The 24510-nt window shown below is 43.0% G+C and overlaps 1 long non-coding RNA gene across 2 annotated transcripts in view; it reads left to right on the top strand.

The window, feature by feature from the left end:
* The window catches only part of LOC106731979 (uncharacterized), a 46829-nt gene that overhangs the window by 5302 nt on the left and 17017 nt on the right, over positions 1-24510 (top strand). The window lies entirely within an intron of this gene.

Here is a 24510-nt window from a genome sequence, read left to right as displayed (position 1 = left end):
ACAGAAGGTACTGCCTAAAATGGTATTCGTAAATCAGTAGGGCCGTGTCCAGACTCAGGGGTTTTTTCGGGAAAAGTAGCCTTTTCCCGAAAAAACTTCCCCTGCGTCCAGACTCAAGCCGCGTTCTTTCGAAATTATTTCGAAAGAACGCGGCTTTTCTTTCGATGGCGGTAAACCTCGTTTCACGAGGAAGAACGCCTTCCTTCGAAAGTTCCTCTTTCGAAGGAAGGCGTTCTTCAATGTAAAGAGGCCGTCTTCGAAAGAGAGCATCCAGACTCGCTGGGTGCTCTCTTTCGAAAAAGCGGATTTCCTCTATCGAAAGATCCGCCTGCAGTCTAGACTCGATCTTTCGAAAGATGCTCTTTCGAAAGAAGCCTGCAGTCTAGACATAGCCTAGGTGACATTCTTTCCTCTGAGTCACTGCAGATTCTATTGGTGCCTTAATATAGTAATAGAAGCCTGGGTCCGTAGTGCAAAAGATTTCAGGATTATGATTTTTAATGCAAAGGAAATGTAATGGATTGAATAACTGGTTGGAATTAACACAGTGCACAAGTTTCTTCATTATATAAACAATAAAAACTGTAAGAATATTACCAGGGAAAATTTTTTGATCTAGAGATAGAAACTCTTAGGTATCAAATCAATGTTTGTGGTATTAAAATAGAAAAAATAGAAAAGCACATGATTTAGACAGAGATATTGCTGAGGGAAGGATATATTAATGGAGATTCTCTATGTCCAAATAAGGAGGAGAGGATAGAAATGGTAAAATACAGGCAGGATCTGATCAGAAACAGTCAAATGAAAAAAAATTTTATTTGATTACATCATGAAATGGCAGATAACTAAAAAGTGGCAAGTTTGCAACATGGTTATATACCCAGGCTTGAAGTAGAATAATAAAATGAGTGAACTAAAGTGCCTTGTATTGAATGAGGATATTGATATAATAGGCACCACAGAAGCTTGATTGAATAAGGATAACCAATAGGACACAGTAATACCAAGATATAAAATATATCAGAAGGACAAAACAGGTTGTGCTGATGGGGCATGACAATACAGGCAGTCCCCGAGCTACCCCTAGTCACCAACAGACCAGGGAGACGGGGAGCAAAGCCGCGGAGGACCCGGGCAGCGGGACCGCGGTGCGTCTCCCTGGTCTGCTGGGGGAGGGGGGGCAGCTAGTACCCCCCCCCCCCCCAGCAGACCAGGCTTTTCTCCGGACGCCTGTGGCAGAGCAGCTGGGGCACTGCCGGTTGGTCCCACAGCGCCGCTCTGGGCGCTACTGGGCCAACCCGGCAGCACCCCAGCAGCTCTGCCCCAGGCGTCCTGATTCAGCCGCTGCTGGTCAGTTTCAGCAGCGGCTGAACCAGGACGCCTGGGGCAGAGCACCTGGGGTGCTGCTGGGTTGGTCCAGTAGCACCGAGGAGCGGCGCTACTGGAGCAACCCAGCAGCACCCCAGGTGCTCTGCCCCAGGCGTCCCCAAGTCAGCCGCTGCTGAAACTGACCAGCGCTGACTACAGGAAGCCCGAGGCAGAGTTGCTCTGCCCCGGGGCTTCCTGGAATCAGCCGCTGATCAGTTTCAGCAGCGGCTGACTTGGGGACACCTGGGGTTCTTAAGTTGAATCTGTATGTAAGTCGGAACTGGCGGTCAGTTTCAGCAGTGGCTGAATCTGGACGCCAGTTCCGACTTACATACAGATTCAACTTAAGAACAAACCTAGAGTCCCTATCTTGTACGTAACCCGGGGACTGCCGGTATATCTGAAAGACAGTGTAGAATCAAATGAAATAAAAATCTTTAATTGACCAAACTGTACCATGAAATCTCTATGGATAGTAATTCCATGCTCTAATAATAAAAATATAGCAATAGGGATGTATTACCAATCACCTGACCCACCGGGTGATAGTGACTGTGAAATGCTCAGGGAGATTAGAGATGCTATTAACATTTTAAAAAAAAAGTTCAGTAATAATGGGGGATTTCACTATTGACTGGGTGGGAGCATGTCACCTCTGGATGCAATACAGAGATAAAGTTTCTTGACCCTCTAAATGACTGCTTCTTGGAGCAGCTGATCCTGGAACCCACAAGAGAAGAGGCAATTCTTGATTTAGTCTTAAATGGAGCCCATTTAAGACCATTTAGTCTTAAATGGTCCAAGCAGTAAATATAACTAGACTGCTTGATAATGGTAACCATAATATATTTAACATACCTGTGGCAGGAAAAATGCCACAGCTGCCCAAGAGCATAGCATTTCATTTTAGAAAGGGGAACTAGACAAAATGAAAAAGTTAGTTAAACAGGCATTAAAAGGCACAATGCTAGAAGTGAAATCTCTGCAAGCTGCATGGAAACTTTTTGAAAACACTATGAGAGGCTCAACTTAAATATATGCCCCAAACTAAAAAAAAAATACATAAAAAGAGAACTTTAAAAGTGCCATTGTGGCTAAACAACAAAGTAAAAGATTCATTGAGAGGCAAAAAGGCTTCATTTAAAAAGTGAAAGTTAAATCCTAGTAAGGAAAATAGAATGCAGCATAAACTCTGGCAAATGAAGTATAAAAATGAAGTTAACAAGGCCAAAAAAGAATTTGAAGAACAGCTTGCCAAGGATTCAAAGTAAAAGCCAAAAATATTTTAAGTACATTAGAAGCAGAAAGTCTGCTAAACACCAGTGGAGCCACTGGACAATCAAGATGCTAAAGAATCACTCAAGGAAGATAAGGCCATTGTGGAGGAAGTTAATGAATTTTTTGCATTGGTCTTCACAGCTGAGGACATGAGAGATTTTCTCAAACCTGAGTCATTCTTTGTAGGTTACAAACCTGAAGAACTGTCCCAGATTGACCTGTTATTAGAGGCAGTTTTGGAGCAAACCGATAAACAGTAATAAAGTCACCAGAACCAGATGGTGTTCACCAAAGATTTCTGAAGGAACTCGAATGTGAAACTGAAAAACTATTAACTCTAGTCTGGAATCTATCATTTAAATCACTTTCTGTATCAAATGACTGGAATATAGCTAATCTGATGCCAATTTTTAAAAAGGGCTCCAGAGATTATTTTAGTAATTACCAGTTGGTAAGCCTAATTTCAGTATCAGGAAAACTGGTTGAAACAATAGTGAAGAACAATATTGTCATATCACATAATTTATTGATAAAGGGAAATCATGCCTCACCACCAAATAGAATTCTCTGAAGGAATTGTTGCTTAAAGACAACGCAGAGTGAAGGCTTGTTTTCTTCCACAGAATCAACAAGCATGTGCACAATGGGGGTCCCATGGTTATAGTGTACCTAGATTTTCAGAAAGATTTTTTGACTAGGCCCCTCAACAAGGGCTCTTAAGCAAAGTAAGATGCCATGAGAAGAAGAAGAAAGGTCTTTTTACGGATTGGTAACTGGTTAAATGGAGAGAAGTAAATAGTTGTTTGTGTTCCCCAAGGGCCTGTTCTTGGACCAGTCCTATTCAACATATTCATAAATGACCTGCTAAAAGGGGCAAATAGAAATTAAAATTTGCAGAAGATACAAAACTACTCAAGATAATTAAATTGTAGGCAGAGTATGAAGAGATACAAAAGGATCTCATAAAAGTGGGTGACTGGGCCAAAAAAATGGCAGATGAATTTTAATGTAGATAAATGCAAAGTACTGCCCATTGGAAAACAATTCCAATTATACATATAAAATAATGGGGTCTAAATTAGCTTTTAACACTCAAGAAAGAGATCTTGGTGTCATTGTGAAAAATTTTCTGAGAACATCCACTCAACATGTATCAGCAGTTTAAAAAAAAACCCAGCATGTTGGGAATTATTAAAAAAAGGGATAGATAATAAGACAGAAAATATATTGTCTCTATATAAATCAATGGTATGCCCACATCTTGAATACTGTGTGAAGATATAGTTGTCCCATCTGAAAAAATATATATTGGAATAGGGCAACAAAAATATATATCAGAAAAGGGCAAGAAAAAAGATTAAGGGTATGGATTGTTTTCATATGAGGAGATTTTAATGACGGGAACTTTTCAGCTTGGAAAAGAGGTGACTAAAGGGGGAGGGATAAGATTGAGGTCTATAAAATCATGACTGGTGTAAAGAAAGTAGATAAGGAAGTTCTATCTACTCCTTCACATAACACAAGAACTAGGAGTCACCAAATGAAATTAATAGGCAGCAGATTTAAAACTAACAAAAGGAAGTATTTCTTCACACAATGAATAATCAACCTATAAAACTCTTTGCCAGAGGATACTATGAAGGCCAAAACTATAACCGGATTCAAAAAAGAACTAGATAAATTCATGGAGGATAGGTCCATCAATGGCTATTAGCCAGGATAGGCAGGGATGGAGTCCCTAGCCTCTGTTACCTTTAAGCTGGGAATGGGCGACAAGGTGTGGATCACTTGATGATTACCTTTTCTGTTGATTCCCTCTGGGGCACCTGGCACTGGCCACTCTTGGAAGACAAGATACTGTAATAGGTGGAACTTTGCTCTCACCTGGTATGGCAGTTCATATGTACTATACAAGACACAAAGAAGGGAAAGTAGGAGAATGATATTTTTTCTTGAGAGTTAATTTTTGTTTTGATGGAGAATTTAAATAAATATTTAATCAAATCTGCTATTTTGTTTAAAATGAACTAGTTAACTGTTTATGTTTTACATAAAAAATTTAAAGTATGATGTTTTTTCTTTCAATATAATGCAGAACAACGGATGCTCAAGTCAATGGTATTTGAGAGCTGGTGTGAGATAAATAATGAAATCATATTTTTGCTCTATTTGTGATGAGTTAGCATTAATATTGTAATTATTTAAGGAGAAAAAATATTATGGAAAGAAATGCTGTGTCATTTATTTATATTATGCATTTGCATGGGGAATTATGATTAGAAAGACCTTCTTACTGGCCCAGTATTAGTACAAAACTTGCTGATATGGTTAGAAAAATGTTAGCATGCCACCAAATATATTTATCAATATTTCATTGAGGATCATTGCCTCCCCTAGCAAATACCAGGTAGAACTTCTCATATATATTTGTGTCTTACTTTGAAGACAGATCTGAAGGAGAGTTCTGTGTGGCTTAGAAGCTTGTCTCTTTCACCTATAGAGGTTGGACCGATAAAGGATTTTACCTCACTCACCTTGTCTTTTGAAGACAAAGAATATTCAATGTTAGATGAGTCATGTTCAATATATTTTGAGTTTAGACTTCTGTAAGATACATTGCATAAAATAGAGTTAATGTAAAGAATCACTATCTCCACGGTACATATTTAAATCAAAGGATTTCAGAGTGTGGTTCATAATGTAGTAAAAAATTCAAAGCTTTTTGGTGAACATTTGGGCTGTGCCTAGACTACATGCCTCTGTCGTCAGAGGCATGTAGATTAGACACATAGGCAAAGGTAAATGAAACCGTGATTTAAATGATCGCGGCTTCATTTACATTTACATGGCTGCCGCGCTGAGCCGACAAACAGCTGATCAGCTGTTTGTCCACTCAGCACTCTAGTCTGGACGCTCCCCTGACGACATCAAAGCCCTTTGCCGGCAGCCTCGTTATTCCTTGTGGGACGAGGTTTACCGGGGCTGCCGACAAAGGACTTTGATGTCGGCAGGGGAGCGTCCAGACTAGCGCGCTGAGCGGACAAACAGCTCATCAGCCGTTTGTCGGCTCAGCGCGGCAGCCATGTAAATGTAAATGAAGCCGCGATCATTTAAATCACAGCTTCATTTACCTTTGACAAAACAACAAATCTACAGGCTCCGTCGATGGAGCAATGTAGTTTAGACGTACCCTTGGGGTTTGAGCAGATATATAGAGATCAAGTTCCAAAGTCAAATGGGGTAGTGGAATGAACATCTCATATTGTTTAAAAACATAATCATGAGGGAAAATGGATAATCAGAATTTTGTGTATGCAAGACTATCACAGTTTGTATAAAAGATACCAATATCCCTTTTGATCCAAACAGCCAATATTGGGGGCCTTGCAGGTGGTTTGCTTGGGAAGAAACATTGAGCATGGTATGAGGTCCTTTTTATTTAGAAAGAATATTCACAAAGTCTTGTTTACCTGGACACAGTAGGAATCAAACAACAGGAGACAGTTTCTTTGTGCACAGGTCCAAGTCTCTTTCCAATCACAGTTCTGCCCATTCCTCTTATCTTTCTCTCAGGACCATGCTGCAAGTGCTTCTCTTTTCTGTTTGGCTTTTTTACTCCATTTCTTACCTGGTCTCTGGCTACTTTTGGATGCTACTGGTAAAAGACATACATGTACTCATAAAGCTTCACCAAACAATACATAGCCCTCTGTATTTGCCTATGTAGCTTAGCTTCTGACCATCCTTGTATATGTTTTGGGTGGTGGTTTCTATTGGAGTTGTCTGACTCCAAAAAAGAGCTTAACTGCTTTTTGTCTCATAAATGAAGGGCATCTGTCACACCCACCAACTTCAACAAAATGTCACCCAACCTTCATCATAATAATTTATTTGTTATAGTTATACTATGATAATTCATAGTTAAGTGGTAATGCCCCCTTTGAAAATAGTTTAGATTTATTAGAGTGATTTTCAAAAGCGAGATATAAAGAATAAAGCAATTAGCATGACTATTTGTATTGTGGTAATACCCACAAGGGGATAGCTGCTATCTAGGCTGTGTCTAAGTTGCAGGGTTTTTTTAAAAAAAGTAGCCTTTTTTCGAAAAAAACTTCACCTGCGTCTAAACTACAGCCTCATACTTTTGAAATTAAATTGAAAGAATGTGGCTTTTCTTTCGATGGCGGTACTCTTCATTTCACGAGGAAGAACGCCTTTTTCGATGGAGATCCATCAAAAAAAAAGTGTGTGGACATGAGGAGCCAGGTTTTTTTTGAAAAAAAGGGCCTCCAGGAAGAAGCCCTGATGGACAGTCCGGGGCATGCCTTGCATCTCTCTGGTTCCTGTCTGCAGCCATCTTTTAAAGGGACAGTCACCCTCACAGCCAGTTGTGGCAGCAAAGCAGCCAGAGTACATGGCTCTTCCAGTGCAGCCATGTCCCAGTCCCAGACCCTCCTGGCCTTACCAGGCAGCCTTCTGGGGACACAACCAGGGGCTCCAAACGCCAGGCACCGGCATGGTCTGGGCCAGAGCTCAAGACCCTTCTTGAGCTCTGGTCGGAGGAGGAGGCCCTACAAGCCCTGAACACAAGGCGGCAAAACATGTACATTTTTGGTCGAATGGCAGAGGCCCTGGCCAAGAGAGGGCATCACCCCCGCACCCAGGACCAGGTGCGCTATAAAGTGAAAGAGCTGTGCCAGGGCTATGTTAAGGCCAGGGAGGAGAGCTCCCATTCTGGGAAAGCCCCCTACTACTGCCCTTATTATTCTGAGCTGGCCCAGATCCTTGGTGGTGGGCACACCACGGAATCTCGTCCAGTCTGGCTTGGGGGACCCTGTGGTAAACACGCCAGAGCAGGAACTAGAGCAGTCCAGGGAGTCTAGAGATGGGGAGATGGTGCCGGAGGAGGAAGAGAGCGAGAAGACGGTGACCCTCACTCTGGAACCAGTCATCCAGACCCCAGAGGCCTCCCAGGTGTCATCTGATGCCAGAGATGAAGCAGCAGGTGAGTGCAGTGAAGTCGTGTAACACACAGGGTGGGGGAGGTGGGTGCACAGTGGGTGATGCACAAGGGAAACCTGTAATGCTCACCCTGGACATCATGCAACTGGCTGTGCATGTGCAAACATGTCCAGCGGTAGAGTGTGACACATGGGGGCGCACCATGTGGTGGCATAAACCATGTCCAGAACACACCTAGGTGGGTTGTCATTGGCACTTCGGGACCCCTGTGATGCTCAGGCCGATGCCCAGGTCACACATGGTGTTACCTTCAGAACGTCTGAGTCCCCTGTCTGAAGGAGAGGGCATGCCCTTTTGGACAGCTGTTGCACACATGACTGATTGTGTCTTCCTCTTTTCCTCCACAGCCAGACCAGCCGTGCAAGAGGGCCACAGCACCCCAGCCCCACCTCCATCCCGGGGACATGGGAGCCGCAGTCACAGGCGTGTCTATGCAGACATCCTGAGGCAGCATGTGGTGGCCCGTCAGGAGCTCAACACCATGCTGCGAGAGAGGACCGAGGCAGAGGCTCGGTGGCATGATCGGCTAATGGAGGAGCATGTCCAGCAGTGCATGTCCCTGTGTGCCACTCTCAGGGTATGTCTACACTACCCCGCTAGTTCGAACTAGGGGGGTAATGTAGTCATATGGAGTTGCAAATGAAGCCCGGGATTTGAATTTCCTGGGCTTCATTTGCATAAAGCCAGCTGGCGCCATTTTTAAATGCTGGCTAGTTCAGACCCCGTGCTGCGCGGCTACACGCGGCACGGACTAGCTAGTTTGGATTAGGCTTCCTAATCCGAAGTAGCTAGTTCATGCCACGTGTAGCCACATGGCACGCAGTCCAAACTAGCCGGCATTTAAAAATGGCGCCAGCTGGCTTTATGCAAATGAAGCCCAGGAAATTCAAATCCCGGGCTTTATTTGCAACTCCGTATGACTACATTACCCCCCCTAGTTCGAACTAGGGGGGTAGTGTAGACATACCCTCAGGGAGGTCTGTGGCTTGCCTGCTCCTGTGCCTGGTCCTGCTCCTCCAGCACACCAAACCCCCCTTCCACAGCACCATCCCCTCCCCCCTTGTACCTCCCTCTCCCCCAGCCCTCTCAGTCCCCCATCCCCCTTCTCTCCCATCCCCTCCTAACCCCTCCCAGTTCCTCAGTGCCCCCCATCTCCCTGGCCTTCCTCTCTCCCAAGCCTCCCAGACCCAAGTGCTCCTATCCTCTCTTGTCCAGCCAATAGTCAATTGCCCCACTCAATCCTGAGACCATGGTTGACCCCGAACATGAGGCGGCAGGAGTCTGCAAGCAGGCAAGCACCGTCCAACCTGATCCCCTTCCCCTCTCCAGGTTTCAAGTCCCCTTCCCCTCCTCCAGGTTTTAAGCACCCACACCACCCCAGTTAAATACAATGTTGGGTATTTAAGAAAATGTTTATTTTTGATGCAGAAAGTATGCTTTGAGAAAAAAACTATGTACACTAAACAAAAGATTGTACATGTTTGCAACATTTCAACATTCTTTCAGTTATTGTTATTTATAACAATAAAACAGACGTTATTCTTTTCAGACAAAACCTGGTGTTTATTATTTCTACAAACAGGATCAGGGTGAGGGTTTAGGAGGGAAGCTTGTATTTGGCCAGGGCCAACCCCCCAGACAGGAGGCCCTCAGGAGAGTCAGTGGCCTCCATTAGAGAATCGCTCCCATAGGGCCTCCTGGATGCGAACACCAGACTGGTGAGCCTGGCAGATGGCAGCTGTCCGGGGCTCATCAAAGTGCCTCTCCTGACCATCAGCACCTGTACCCCACCCTAGTAGGAAGGCCTCCCCTTTCCTCTCCACCAGGTTATGGAGAACGCCACACACGGCCACCACCTCAGGAATGTTGCTTTCCCCTATTTCTAGCCATGTGAGCAAGCACTGGAATCTCCCTTTTAAACATCCAAACACACATTCCACCTGGTTGCGAGCCTGGTTAAGATGAGCATGAAACTGTTCCTTGCTTGCATCCAGGTGGCTGGTGTAGGGCTTCATCAGCCACTGCATCAGGGAGTAGGCAGCATCAACCACTATGCACACCGGCATGTGCATGTCCCGAAGCGCAAAGTCACGATGCGGGAAAAATGTTCCTGTCTGCAGCCTCCGGTAGAGGTAGGAGTTCCTGAACATGCGGACATTATGTGCCAGCCCTGACCACCCAACACAAATGTCAGTAAACTGGCCACGATGGTTGACCAGGGCCTGGAGAACCATTGAAAAGTAGCCCCTCCTGTTAATGAATTGGGTTGCTCGATGGGGTGGTGCACGGATTGGAATGTGTGTCACATCGAGTGCTCCTCCACAGTTTGGGAAGCCAAGGGCAGCAAAGCCGGCCACAACGTTGTCCAGGTCTGCTAGACAGACGAGCCTGTTCAGCAGCTCAGAATTGATGGCCCTCACCACCTGCAGAAAGAGACAAATAAACAGACAACAAAATTTTAGAAGGGGTGCCTGATCTCTTGGGAGGAGAACCCACCACTCACCTTCTCTCTCAAACACCCCGGGAATCACCTCCTCAGAACTCTCCCTCCCCCTCCCCCTCCCCAGCAGCTCCCTCCCACTTCCACTCCACCCCATCCCCCACTCCACCTTGCCCTTTCCTGACAGTCTCCCTTTTTTACCCCCTTTCCCCCCCAACTGTGCCTGTCCCCCTACAATGACTTACCTCTATCAGGATGGACCTGACAGTAAATCTTCCCACTCCAAACTGGTGTCCCACGGAGCAATGGGTGTTGGGGGTGGCCAGCTTCCAGAGGGCAATAGCAACCCTCTTTTCCAGGGGGATGGCGGGCCGCAGGTGGGTGTCCTGCTGTTGCAGAGCAGGGTGAGCCAGGTACACAGCTCCTGGAAAGTGGCCTTCCGCATCCAGAAGTTGCAGAGCCACTGCTGGTCATCCCACAACTCCATAACGAGGCGGTCCCACCAGTCGGAGCTGGTGTCAAGCCTCCAAAAACGCCTCTCCATGAAGAAGTTTGGAGGCACGGGCAGTGGGGCTGCATGACAGGCGAACCTTTCATACCTCTGGTCTGGGTCCAGATGGGGAAGTAGTCTCATGACTGTCATGCAGATGCAGCGAAACTTGCAGTAGGATGGTGTGGGGCCATTATCTGCCCAGGGGCAGCTCTGGCTCCATGGCAAAAAAAAGGGATCCAAATCAGGAAAACCTCCAAACAAAAAAATCTGCTGTGCTTTCCCAGGAAGCTGGACACTCAAATCAAGCACTGCAATACCTTGCTTACCTCCTAGAGGGACAACAAAGGCAGCTGCAGGGGCAGAACAATGGGTGTTCAGAGGGGTTCCTTTAACCACGCGTCTCTGCAAAGGGCGGGCAGCAGCACCCGGAAGGAAATGCTGCCCCCATGCCCTGGCAGAAGTGGTTCCGGGTGGCTTTTTCTTTCAAAAGAGCGTCCAGCAGTCAGGACGCTTTTTTTCGAAAAAGCGGATCCATTTTCCAATCCACAAAATGTAATCTAGACACTCTTTTTCGAAAGACACTTTTTTGAAAGAAACTTTAGAAAAAGTGTCTTTTGAAAGATGCGTGCAGTCTAAACGTACCTCTACAGAAGGACATAATCTCTGCCCCAAGAAGTATACTATGATTATGTGGTCAAATTTGTTATATATTATTATCACTTTTGTTTATTAGTGCTGCTTCATGTAGCAGTAGCAGTGTTATTTTTCTTGTTGTATGACACAAATGCTGCATTGTAAAAAAAGGAACACTCATAGGTGCCACTATCAAAATGCAGCACAATCAAAAGAAGCAAGAGAAGTCATCTCCTTCCCCAGTGAAACATTCTGGATTGACTGACCCATTTGGGTCAGCACCTTTGAAATGTACCATATCGTTAGGCTTAAGACAAACCCTTTCTGTTGTCACTTTATGCAGAAAATATAAATTCCCCTTCTCTTTCTGGTGTACCAGATTCTTCCCTCTCCTTTCTAAAAGTAAGCCAGCAAAAAAGAATGTATACGTAGAGGACTTTTTTTTATGCATTAGCCTTTCTGAGGGCAACATTGTGACACATGATTTAAGGTTACACTGTAGTTTCCTTTCATTCCAACTTTGTAATTTTATTAGGATTTGATTATGAATGTTTTAATAGTACTAACGTATTTTACAGCACACCTCATTGTTCATAAGAGATAAGCAAATTTACTGTGACATTATATTAGCAGAGACTTTGTCCTTGTCACAGAAGAGGAAGATGGGAAAGAAGTATTTGCAGTGGCTTCAGCAACTTTCTCTGACCTGAAAACAGATATATTGAAATTAGTTTGTTGGACATAAGTTAATTATCAAATTTCCTCATATGAATTTGCTTCACAAAGAAAAGCCAGCATGATGGCTCATTACTGCAGTGTTTCTTGCATGAGTTCATTGATGCCCTGTTGTATTGTGTCATGAGCTGGAGTCTGAACCTGTGACTTTAATTCATGATGATACCATAGTGCAGTTCATTTCAGTATTTCTGTTGTAATATTGTGCTAACATTTATTCTTTTCCAATGAAGAGTAGCAGTGTACTAGAGGAGGATATACAAATACAGAATTTAAGGTGCTTACATTATGTTAACTTGGGATCAGTGATGTGCGATTGGTATGAAAAATGTATTTTGCAATCTCACTTTTCACAAGTGTGTGTTGTGTACAGGAGCATTGCTAAATTATCACACAGAAAGAATAAAACAGAAACTCCAATGAAGGATTGAATAAAAGTAAGTAGGGAAATAAAACAGCAGACTCTTTGCTAACAAAAGAAATCAAATCATCAGTAAAACTAATAATCAGGTTATTTGGTTGAATTTCATACAGGAGAGGAGATACATATCTGAAAGCTGCTGAGCGTTCTTTTTTTTTTTTTTTTTTTTAATTCCTTTAAGGCCTTCCTAAAATTTGCAGGTGATGAGAGAAACCTACATTCTGATAAAGAATAGGCCAACTTACTGATTGGAGAAAATTACATGAAGTTTTTTTTAATCAAAGTCTCTGCGGTCTGCTGTCTGATTTTCTAGGCCAGATGTCAAATGTTTTTCACTGATGTCGATGTTAAAGTAATCACTAAGTCAATTCAAAGAATGAGCAAGTGGGACTGTAATAACATTTCATTTCAGTATTACATGTGCTTTTTTCCCCAGCTATGAACAAAGTATTAGGACCCCTCTGATTCAATATAATTACACAAACTATTACTCTGAAATTTGCAAGACAGTTCTATGTGTGGTCAATTGCTCCATATATATATATATATATGTATGTATATATATATATATATATGGGCTTTCAGCGCAAAATGCAAAAACACATTTACAAAGTTTTTATACATTTAAACATTTACATTTAATTTAAAACATAATTACATTTTAGTATTTAATCTATTTAATTAAGTTTATCTTTGCTATTACAGTTTTAACCAGTAATTTGAAAAAGCAAAAATTCACTAGGAAAAGAGCCTGTTGGTCCGCACATTAAAAATGGAGAGAGAGAGCTTGCTTGATGGGTGATACATCTTTGAATCAGCATAGCTGATCATGGAGGGATTATGACATTGAATCAAAATAACATTTTATATTTTTTGATTTAAACTATTATTAGATTTTGTCATGGACACATAGTATTGGACTTGTAGAGCTAGCCTTGGACTCACTGAATTACATTTTCTGTAGCTGCCTGAAAAGGAGAGCGGTAGTTCAATATTAAATAGATGTGTTTCAAAGTTAAAGACATTGTCCAGAACCAAGGAAATCATTGTGAAGTTGTATGCAGTACACACATCTATCAGAGGGACAGTTTACTGTATGTGTAAATTACACACACAAACATTTTTTTGGGAAAACAGTATTAAAGTTTCAAATTCAAGCATTCAGAAGGTACAAAATGCCTGAGGTAAAGTTGCTTTTGTAACCTTAATTCAGCTTCTTTCTAGATATGTATTATAGTCACTAATTAACAATAAATAGTCTTGTAGCACCCTACTTTGCTCATCTGAGGAAGTGTATTTTGCCCACGAAAGCTCATGATACTCTGTGTGAGTATGTGTGTGTGTGTGTATATACATGACTCATACACACATCTATCTTTGTTAGTTTCTAAGGTGCTATAGGACTACTCATTTTTAAAATTATGAATTAACACAGCTATCCCTCTCTGAGTTTTTAATTGCAGGATCACATACTCTGGAATCTCAAATTCCATTCCAGCTTTGGGGAAGAGTTTGGTACTGGTTAGACACTTTTGCCTAATTCCCCTTGAAACTTGACCCATTCTGTCCTGACCTTCCCAACTTGTCCCTTTCTCGCCCTTGCCCTGTTCCATTCTTCTCATATATTCAGTCCTGTCCTATGATCTTCTGGCTTATCACCCCAGCCCCAGTCTCTTTGTCCCACCAGTTCTAGCCTTCCATATTCATCCTCCCAGTCCCAGTCTCCTTCCAACTCCCATTCCCCTTCCATTCTTGCTCATTCAGACCCAATTCCATCCCTAATGGCTCCTCAGCTATTCTCCCTTTTTCCTTCCCACCTCTGGACTCCCTTTTGGTTGGTTCCTGTCCAGTTTCCCACTCCACTCCATCCCCAAGCTATTTGTCCAACCCATAGCCCCCACATCCAGTTCCTTGTCTCAAACTCTTTGCCCAGCATTTCCACCTGCTCCTTCTGCACCCAGCTTCTCAACAGATCTGTCTTGTCTCCCAATCCCCTTTTCCTAACTGGCTTCTAGACCCATTTTATTTGCCCAGATAGTGCTAGTCTCCCCACAGCCTTTCCATCTTACTCCTTCAGCTCCCTGCACACAGCAGACAAGCAGGAATTGCAGGGAAAGTCCAGCTCAGCTTGGGCTGGGGCATGCTGAGTTGTCCTCTGAGGGTATGTCTAGACTGCGGTACTATTTCAGGAACCAGAAATATCCCAAAATAGCAACGTCGCATCTTTAAACGCTTCCTCTATTTCCCAAATTAGCGGGAGTGCTATTCCGACGTCCCTGTAACTCTCGTTCCATTAGGGATTTGTCAGAATAGTGCCTTATTTTGAAATTTGGCGCTGTTTACACAGTGCCAAATTTCAAAATAAGCTCTTTCAACTTAGGCTCTGAAAAAGCTATGCAACTTGCATAGCGCAAAGAGCATAGCTTATTCCGACAGGAGGGTGCTGTCTAGATGCACCCTAAGATGTCTCTGTTGCAGATGTGCAACTGGAATTATTCACAGCATTATTATTTTGGCCAAATTTGGGTTGATTTTCATGAAGACAGTAAAGGACTCATCCCTGACACAAATACCACCTCTGACAAATTTCAAGTCCCTGCTCCAAAGTATAGAGATGCTAGACCTGTTCACAGAAAAAGCCACCAGAATTTTTAACATTATCAATCAACTTATTTTCCTTTTCTTGGAAATGACTGAACCGTTCCAGTGAAATTTTCCAGGAAAAAAAGTGAGGCATATACCCAGCATTGAAATTTCAGCCCACAAACAGTTAAAGTTTGGCTAAGTTAAAAGCAACTGAAAAGAAGGCTTCTTTATGGAAAGTGTTGGGCAACCTAAATAACAGAGGGTCAGATCAATGTGTGAATCCTTTCATTGTTATGAATACAAAATATCATGAGCTTCAATGGGCAAAACACACTTCCCATGCCCACGAAAGCTTATGATACTAAGTCCATAACTTCACGTGAGTGAAATACTGGTCTCATTGAACTCAATTGCAAAGCTCTCTTTGAGTTCAATGAGGCCAGGATTTCACTCCAACTGTGTTGACGTCTTTGTTTATCAGAGGTTTAAGGACGATCAGAAAAGATTCTCTCAGGAATATAAGATTCAGTTGTCCATCATTTTGGCATCAAATCAGTGTCAGCATTCTGGAGACAGTTTAGAAAATGAAACCTAATATACCTCTTTCAATAATGTTAACTAGCTCTGAACAAGTAATTAATAATGAATAATTTTGTAGACACATACTGACTCCCTATTTGTTCAAGGGGGACTTGTGAATAAATGTTGATTTTTCTGAAATACATTTGTTCAAAACTATTTATTGAAATTTCTGTGAATTTTGTTTCCTCTGTGGCTTGCTATTTGAGCTGTTTTGCTTAATCGGTATGTCACACAAGGGACATTGCATTGTTTCTTATGTTCTAGTTGGATGCATGTGTTTCTAGTTCAGAGGTGGGCAAGATCCGGCCCACAGGCTGGACTTGGCTCACCAAGCATTTGATCTGGCCCACAGCCCACCCTCCCTAGACCCTGAGGCTGTTCAAAACAGCTGGCAGCTCCCTCCCCTTCTTCCTCCCACCCCCACCCCTCCCTGGGTAGGGACATACAGCGCCTACATGGAGCTGCCAGCTGTTTTGAACAGCAAGGTTTGCCCCTGGCGTAGGTGACCCAGAGGGCAAGACACTTGGTACTCTCCCTCATCCCCAGGCCCAGATTAGCCTGGGGGTGGGGGAGCGTACGAAGTCTCCTGTCCCCTCCCCCACCAGTGACTACGGTAATCATACGCTCATGCTCAGTTGACACTTCTGAAACAAACAGTTCACCGGTGTGCTTTCAATAAGACACTGACATTGTCTCCAATCACCAAATCCCAAACCATTAGGAAATTGGGGGAGGAGAAGGCTTCTAAGCAAACATCTGTAAATATCATATGCATATGGTGGGAAAACACCAGGATGGAAATTGGCGTGTTCCCTGTTTTTGAGGGTTGGTCAGCAGAGCTGCCTTATGCTTCTGACATCCTCTTTGTCATGGACCAGGATTTGTTCGAGTATTGATAAAAAGTTTAAAAAAAACTAGGATCTTTAGGAAAGAAATAGAGTATGTAAAGGTTTGCAGCCAATCTCTGATAACTTCCTGCTAAGCACAGAGTAGCAGAGGTGGCCTCACTCCAAAATTATCATAACAGAGACCACACAGTTGGGGAGATAAAAGTTCTCTGTATAAACTCTAGACAATGCACACCATTTTATTCAGAATCTTAAAGATTCAGAGGTAAGCCACCTGCATTCTGATGACATCACAGAAATAAAGGACAGGGCCTGATTGCTTGATGGTGCTCTTTTATTATCATATATCATGTGTCACCTGCAATTTCATGCCTCAGGCAATAAGGCAGAATCCATCTGTCATCTACCAGTGAATCTCAATGAAATTTCTTTTCTTTTGAAAGAGCCTGAGAGACTAGTGAAGCCAACATAAGAAGGCCCAAATATTAAGGAAAAAATTGAAAACTGATAAGGAATAAAAACATAAGCTATATTTAATGGAAATAAACTGATGCTTAATTTATAATGCTGGTATCTTATTCTCCATAAAAAGGCATCTCCATTTAAATAGATTCCTGTAAATTGGAAGTATGTTTGGACACATTCTGCTATTAATGTAAAATCTCACACTGGTATAAATCAGGAGTAATCTCATTCAATAGACTTACTCTGGTATAAGACTGGTATAGGGAGATAACGAGGCCTGTTGAATGTAGTCAGGGAGGCATTGCCTTGACATGTTCGGGAATTCTGGGTATTCCCTCTAGAGCTGTGACACTCCATATGACCTGCACTGGAATCACTCACTATCCTGAGGATGAATTCTATGGGTACAAGGGAAGTGGGTCTGCTAATACACATTGTGTGGGTATAGCTTATTCTTATCGACAGACCTGTCCTGTAGGCCGGAGCAGGAAGGCAAAAAGTGATATGATCTTACCATTTTGCCACCCATTTGGACCATTGGGAGCCCCTGGAGAGTAGAGAGGGAGCAAAAATGTTTAGCCTTCATGCAAACCATGCGGGGGGGGGGGGTGGAGAAGGCTGACATTACCCCTACCCACACTGAACAACCATTTAAGGGCAAGGGAAAATCTGACTTGCAGTGATCAAAGGCCACATTTACTCATGTTGACTAAGTACCATGAGGCATAGTAGTAGCACTATTAATAGTAGCAGTAACCAGTACTCTATGAAAAGATAATTTCAATGGATCTACTTGCTAGGTACAATATTACTTAGTACAAGTAAATTTAGTCCGTCTATAACAGGTGTTTGTCCAAACTCTTCTTAGAAAACGCCAATAATAAATTCTACAACCTCCCACAGAAACCTACTGTAGAAATTAACTATGCTTATAGTTAGTTTTTTCTAATATCTAACCTAATGGGTTAAATGTATTCCTTCCTATCCTACCTTAGTAATCATGGAGAGCAATTCATCTTCGTTCTCTTTTTAACAACCCTTAACCCTTCTGTTTTCTTTTCTAATGATTAAGGTTGCACAGTTTTTTGAACTTTTCCTCATAGGTGAACTTTTTAAAGCTTTTTTTCTAACGTATTTCTTTCCTCTAGAATCTCTCCAATTTGTCCACATCCTCCTTAAAATATGGTGCCCGTAATTGGATACAACACTACAAGTGAGGCATCACCAGTACCAATCCGAACAGAATAATTACTTCATGTGTCTAGCAAACAATACTTCTTTTAATGTTTCCCAGAATGGCTGTGTCTACACTGACATCCCTTCCGGAAAAGGGATGCTAATGTAGCACTTTGGAATAGGCAAATCCGCGGAGGATTTAAATATCCCCCGCGGTATTTGCATTAACATGGCTGCCGCTTTTTTCTGGCTTGGAGATAAGCCGGAGAAAAGCGCCAGTCTAGACGTGATTCTCCGGAAAATAAAGCCTTTTCCGGAGGATCTCTTATTCCTACTTGATTCTCCGGAAAATAAAGCCTATTTCAAGTAGGAATAAGAGATCCTCCGGAAAAGGCTTTATTTTCCGGAGAATCACGTCTAGACTGGCGCTTTTCTCCGGCTTATCTCCAAGCCGGAAAAAAGCTGCAGCCATGTTAATGCAAATACCGCGGGGGACATTTAAATCCCCCGCGGATTTGCCTATTCCAAAGTGCTCTCCAGCTGCCCTTTAGGGAGGATTCCCTAACCCTGGACCCCCTCTCCCTGATGATCTAGTGCCCTTTTGAATGGGCCCACTGGCTCTTGTGCCCTCCTGAAGCTGCGCCTCCCTGGCATCCTGATGCAGGTTTGTGTCAGGCCGGAACAGGCCTGAGATGCAGAAGGCTCCAGGGAGGCACCGGCAGACACAAGGAGGAAAATTTGGTGAGGATCTTGGTAGGAAAGGGGGTCAGAGAGCTGGGAGCGCCAGACCTCGGGAGGGAGAGGAAACAGCCTGGTGCAGGGCCATATTGGTGCCCGTGGACTAACGAGTTTCGGGGAAATGCCCCGTCAGTTGGGTAGAGAGTTGCTAACCCCTACACCTTAGGGCCTTGGGCTGGGACCTAGTGGAGAGGGAGGGCCTGGGTCCCCCTTCCCCCTTCCCCACCCCCGCAGAGTAGCCGATCAGATTGCTCAGTGCATTGCCACGATAACTAACATACAAAAATTACTGAACTTTAGAGGGACTGGGGAGCACATAACTATCGGATTTTTTGGGGTCATAAGGCAGTGGGGTCACTGGGTCACCACCCAAACTCTGGGTTGGGAGACTTGGCATCAGATAGGGCTGTTACATGTACCATGATATGTCTTGTCATGTTTGGTACTGTATACCAAAATAATAAAATTGTTGGGAAATGTTGTGTTTTTCCCAAATTACTCACAATACTCATTTTCATGCAGAATGAAGTAAAATGATATAGCTAATAAATGTACAAAATTAATAGTAGCTTCTGTTACAAACATTGGATTATTTTAGGTTATTACAAAGGATGTACCTTTTCAATAGCCTTTATTCTGTAAGAAACATTGAGGCTACATCTACATTGGCATCCCTTTCTGGAAAAGGAATGCTAATGTGATGAGTCGGAATTGCAAATCTGCGGGGGATTTAAATATCCCCCACGGCATTTGTATTTACATGGCTGCCACTTTTTTCCGGCTTGGGGATAAGCTGGAGAAAAGCACCAGTCTAGATGCAATTCTCCGGAAAATAAGCCCTTTTCTGGAGGATTTCTTATTCTTGAAAGTAGAAATAAGAAATCCTCCGGAAAAGGGCTTATTTTCCAGAGAATCACATCTAGACTGGCGCTTTTCTCCGGCTTATCCCCAAGCCAGAAAAAAGCGGCAGCCATGTAAATGCAAATGCCGTGGGGGATATTTAAATCCCCCGCGGATTGCAATTTCGACTCGTCTCATTAGCATCCCTTTTCCGGAAAGGGATGCCAATGTAGACGTAGCCCCTATGTCTTCTTAAATTCAAGGTCTGTGCAGCTTATGCCTTGCTCAGGGCTCTGCTCTGTCCACTTCATGTTCACTTGTGCAGGAAAGTGAGTAATGGACCATGGAGGTTACTCTCCCCCATAATGTTAGATGTGCTATAAGTAGAGGAAGCGGGGTATAATCTCGTGCTCCCTTATGCCCATAGACTGAAGCATATGTCTAGTGACAAACTAACACTTCATCAAATTTTAGTAAAATATTCTCTCAAAAATTCCCTTTTTTCAAGTGAAAATAAATCTATTGCTGAGCAAAAGTGGATATCTTCCAAATTAAAACTGGTTTTGAAATTTAAAACCTTTGCATATTTGAATTTGAAATTGTCATGGGTGCAAAACTACATACAATGAAATACTGACAATCATTGTATTATGCTTATAAGAAGCACACAGGACCTTTTTCAGAGGGATAAGGCAATATGCCACATTTATTGATAATATAACACACACACACACACACACACACACACACACACCCTACTGATGGAAGAGTTACCAGTCTGTTGCTCAGCCTGACCTATTGGCCAGATAGGTTGAGTGTGAGGAAGGAGCCGGGTTCTTGTCAGTCTGGACTGATGCTCCACTTGGTCTTAGCAGAACAGAACCCAAAGAACCATATAAGACACCCCATTCTTTATAGGGTTTTCCTTCCCTGCAAGTTTATGCATGTTGCCTCATTAGGCCTTGATCAGTCACTTGGTATCACAATCAATCTTCCTACGACATATACTTAGTGGGAAGAAGTTGTTCTCAGAGTCCTTTGATAATCATATGCTGATGACCCTTCGGGGGTGTTATCCTTCCGGCAAAAGTTGTTATTGATTCCCTATCAAGGGGTGCTTGCCACTAATTTCGGGGTTTGTTATTTTTCCCCCAGTAGTCTGCATCTTCAGTGTGCTTTCACTTATTTGATAATTATTTGGTGCTTCTGAGGGTGTGTCAAGACTACAGGGTTTTTTCAAAAAAGGTGGCCTTTTTTCTAAAAAACGTCCCCTGCATCTAGACTGCTGCTGGGTTTTTCTAAAGTAAGTTGAAAGAACATGGTAGTTTTTTCGACAGCAGAAAATCTCATTTTACAAGGAATAATGCCTTTTTTCAAAAGTGCTCTTTCAAAAAAAGGTGCTATGTAATACAAACTGTGTTTTTTTCGAAATAGAACAACCTGACTGCCTGGGTACTCTCTTTTGAAAAAGCGGCTCACTTTTTCAAAAGTACTGGCTATAGTCTAGATGCTCTCTTTTGAAAGAGACTTGTATTCTAGATGTACCCGTAGCTTCCAGCCCCTCCTCTGACCATTTGAGAATGCAGTGGCTTTCACACTTCTCTCTCCTAAAACATTCTCTCTCTCATTCACATACACAGTACATTTACAGAATTGCAGCATGGAACAAAGGGCTACTTCTAGTCACTTTTACAAAGTTACATAGTTTTCCAACATGAAACTTCTTTCTATCTACTACAGGGCCTTGTCTAATATTAACATCACTATGTATTACAATATTCCATCTCTTCACTTTAATACACTAACATCCAACAGAGCTAGAGCTAAGTTAACAAAGCTGCTTGGTCTGTCTGAGGTCTACATCTTGTATTTAAGTTTAATCAAAACCTTTTGCTATAACATACATTTATTGTAACTGACTTACTAGTTACAAAATTCCAATTCTGGTGCTACAATTGTATACAATTTCACAAACATTTTCACCAGAATCCTACAGCTCTCTCTCAGATTATCAGAATTATACAGTATTGAAGAAATTAACTCCTATACAATACCAGTCTTCAATTAAAATCAAACCCATTGTGCTCCTCATTCTAGCCAGTGCCACTCTTACACATAAGAAATGGAAACAACTTATGTTCAGAGCCCTGCATAGACTTGGTATTATATGGTCCCTTGATGCCTCTTTTGAGCAGAACTGGTGTCAGAGGCAGTTTAAACCTGATCTTCCCATTAGCAGTGGACCTGAAGAAGCAATTCATTGCTTGATCTTTTCTCCTAGTAGTGAGACCAGAGGCAGAGACAGCACAGATCAATCTCCTCCTCTAGCAGCATGAGACCTTGCCAATTGGAAGGCAAATCCTGATTCCATCTCTCTTTCAACCACTGCAGTAGCAGAGCAAAATAGAATTATGGCATAAACTGTGACTATTTTGTGATTTTTTAAAATTTCTTGGTGCAAGAGTGAGGGATATTGTTTTCAGCAGATACTTAGAATACATGGGGAGCGCAGGGCCCAAATGGCTGCTTCCACTGCTTGTTCCCCCGTGGCAGCCCGACTGAATGGCGGAGAAGTCAGCCGAGTGCCATAGTGGGAGGGGAAGGGAGATGAGGCGGTGACATACACGGCCAGGGGGCAGGGCCTGGCTGTGTATGTCACCGCCCCACCCCCCTTCACATCTACCTTCACCTCCTGCCATGGCGCTCGGCTGACTTCTGCGCTGTCTAGCTGGGCCACCGCGGGGTAGCCCAAATGGCTGCTTGCTCTGCTTCCTCCTCTGCAAAAGCCTGGCTGAGTGGCACAGGAGTCAGCCGAGCGCCACGGCAGGAGGCAAAGGGGGATGGGGCGGTGACGTACATGGCCAGAGGGCGGGGCCTGGACAAGATGCATCCTTGATGGAGACAGAGGGGAGCGGAGAGAGAGTGAGAGGCAGGAGGGGGAGAAGAGAAAGAGAGAGATGGAGAGATAGGCAGAAGGCGGAGGAGAGCTGAGGGGGGGGAAGCAGTAGGAGGAGGAGAGAGAGAGAAAGAGACACGGAGTGAGAGACTGGAGGCTCAGGAGAAAAGACCGACGTGGAGGAGAGACCTGAAAATCCCATCTTATGACGGACTAATTGGCTGGTTATTTCATATTTGCATTGCAGAAAAGCCCTGGTTGCACTCAGGGCCCCGTTGCACTAGGTACACACATGAAGAGATTTTTCCTGCCCTAACAAGTGTAGAGCCCTATAAAATAAAGGGCGTGGATGGGAGAGGGATACCATCAAATATGCAAGAGCATCAAGAATAACTGAATAGAAGAAGTAAGAGCAGATTATGTTAAAATCCAGCAATTCTTTAATCCAGCTATAGGTGGAAACGGTAATAATGTCTTCATGAATCAGTTCAGACAGATATTACATGTCTAACGGGTAGTGTGGAATTAGATGTAGAGTTATTAGTGAGAAATGCTGACAGAAGCCTACACTAGGTTGGCATCACTGAATAGCAGAAAAAGTCAGGATGAAATGATAAGGGCTTGATAATGTAAGGGACACTGAGGCTACATCTAAACTGCGGCACTATTTCAGGATACTGGAAATATCTGAAAATAGGTATTCCACACCTTTTGAGCGTGCCTGTTACTTCAAAATAGATTTCCAAATAATGGGCTCACTATTCCTGCATTCCTTCACACTCGCTGTAACCCTCGTTCCATGCGTGTGAAGGGACTTTTCAGAATAGCACTTTATTTTGAAATTTGGCCCTGTGTAGCCAGCGCCAATTTTTGCATTGCAAAAATTGCACAGCTTATTTTGAGGTAAGGGTGCAGTGTAGAGGCACCCTAAGTGCCCTCAACTCCAGTTGACATGAATGGGAGAGAAGCATTCACGCTATGGTGCAGAAGCAAGCTCTGTGGAATTGGTAGATAGTATGAGAGGCAGAATTGAGAAGTGCCATGGAGGTGAGGACATAAAGCTTGGTGAAATAAGGGAAGCCAATGAAGGATTCAAAAGGAGAGTGGGAGTTATGCAGATTGATGAGTAAGAAAAATGTCAAAATGTGTTTTGACAGTTGAATTTTGAATACACTGGATGGGAGTGGATTTCTCTAGCTGTATATTTTCAAGGTGCCTAGTATATGCGATGGCTTGTTTCAATGCAGAAACCATTTATGGGTATTGAAAATAAAAATGACCCTGATTTTTCCAATTGCAGAACACAGTGAATGCAAGGCTGATTCTTACTTACACCATTTGACACCACTCTAGCAATGTTGTTCCCAACTGTATACCTCTTTATGCTGCAGAGTAGTGTAAAAAGGCTTTAGTTCAAATGAGAATCTGGCCTATGGAATTTATAGTACTTTGAGTCTTCATATTGCCTCTACTTCCTAATCTGTATCAGAGTAATAGAAGTATAGAACTGCAAGGAACATTGAGATGTCATCAAGCCCAGTCCTCCGCACTCATAGCAGGACCAAGCACCATGTAGAACATACCTATCAGCTGTTTGTCTAACCTGCTCTTAAAAATATTCAGTTATGTAGATTTCACAATCTCCCTAGTCAATTTATTCCATCCTCACATGATGTTTTTCCTAATGTCCAACCTAACCTTTCCCTTCCTGCAATTTAAGTCCATTGCTTCTTTTCCTATCATCAGGAGTTACAGAGAATTAATTTTTCTCCCTCTTCCTTGTAAAAACCTTTGAGGTACTTGAAAGCTGTTATCATTTCCCCTCTCAGTCTTCTCTGTTCCAAACTAAACAAACCCAGTTTTTTCAATCCTCCCTGATAGGACATGTTTTCTAGACCTTTAATCATTTTTGTTGCTATACGCTGAACTTTTTCCAATTTTTTCATATATTTCCTGAAATGTGGTTTCCCAAACTGGACACAATAC

Source organism: Pelodiscus sinensis, chromosome 2, assembly GCF_049634645.1.
Source record: "Pelodiscus sinensis isolate JC-2024 chromosome 2, ASM4963464v1, whole genome shotgun sequence".
Taxonomy (NCBI): domain Eukaryota; kingdom Metazoa; phylum Chordata; order Testudines; family Trionychidae; genus Pelodiscus; species Pelodiscus sinensis.
The sequence above is the reverse complement of the archived record's forward strand: the minus strand, read 5'-3'. Positions and strand labels throughout refer to the sequence as shown.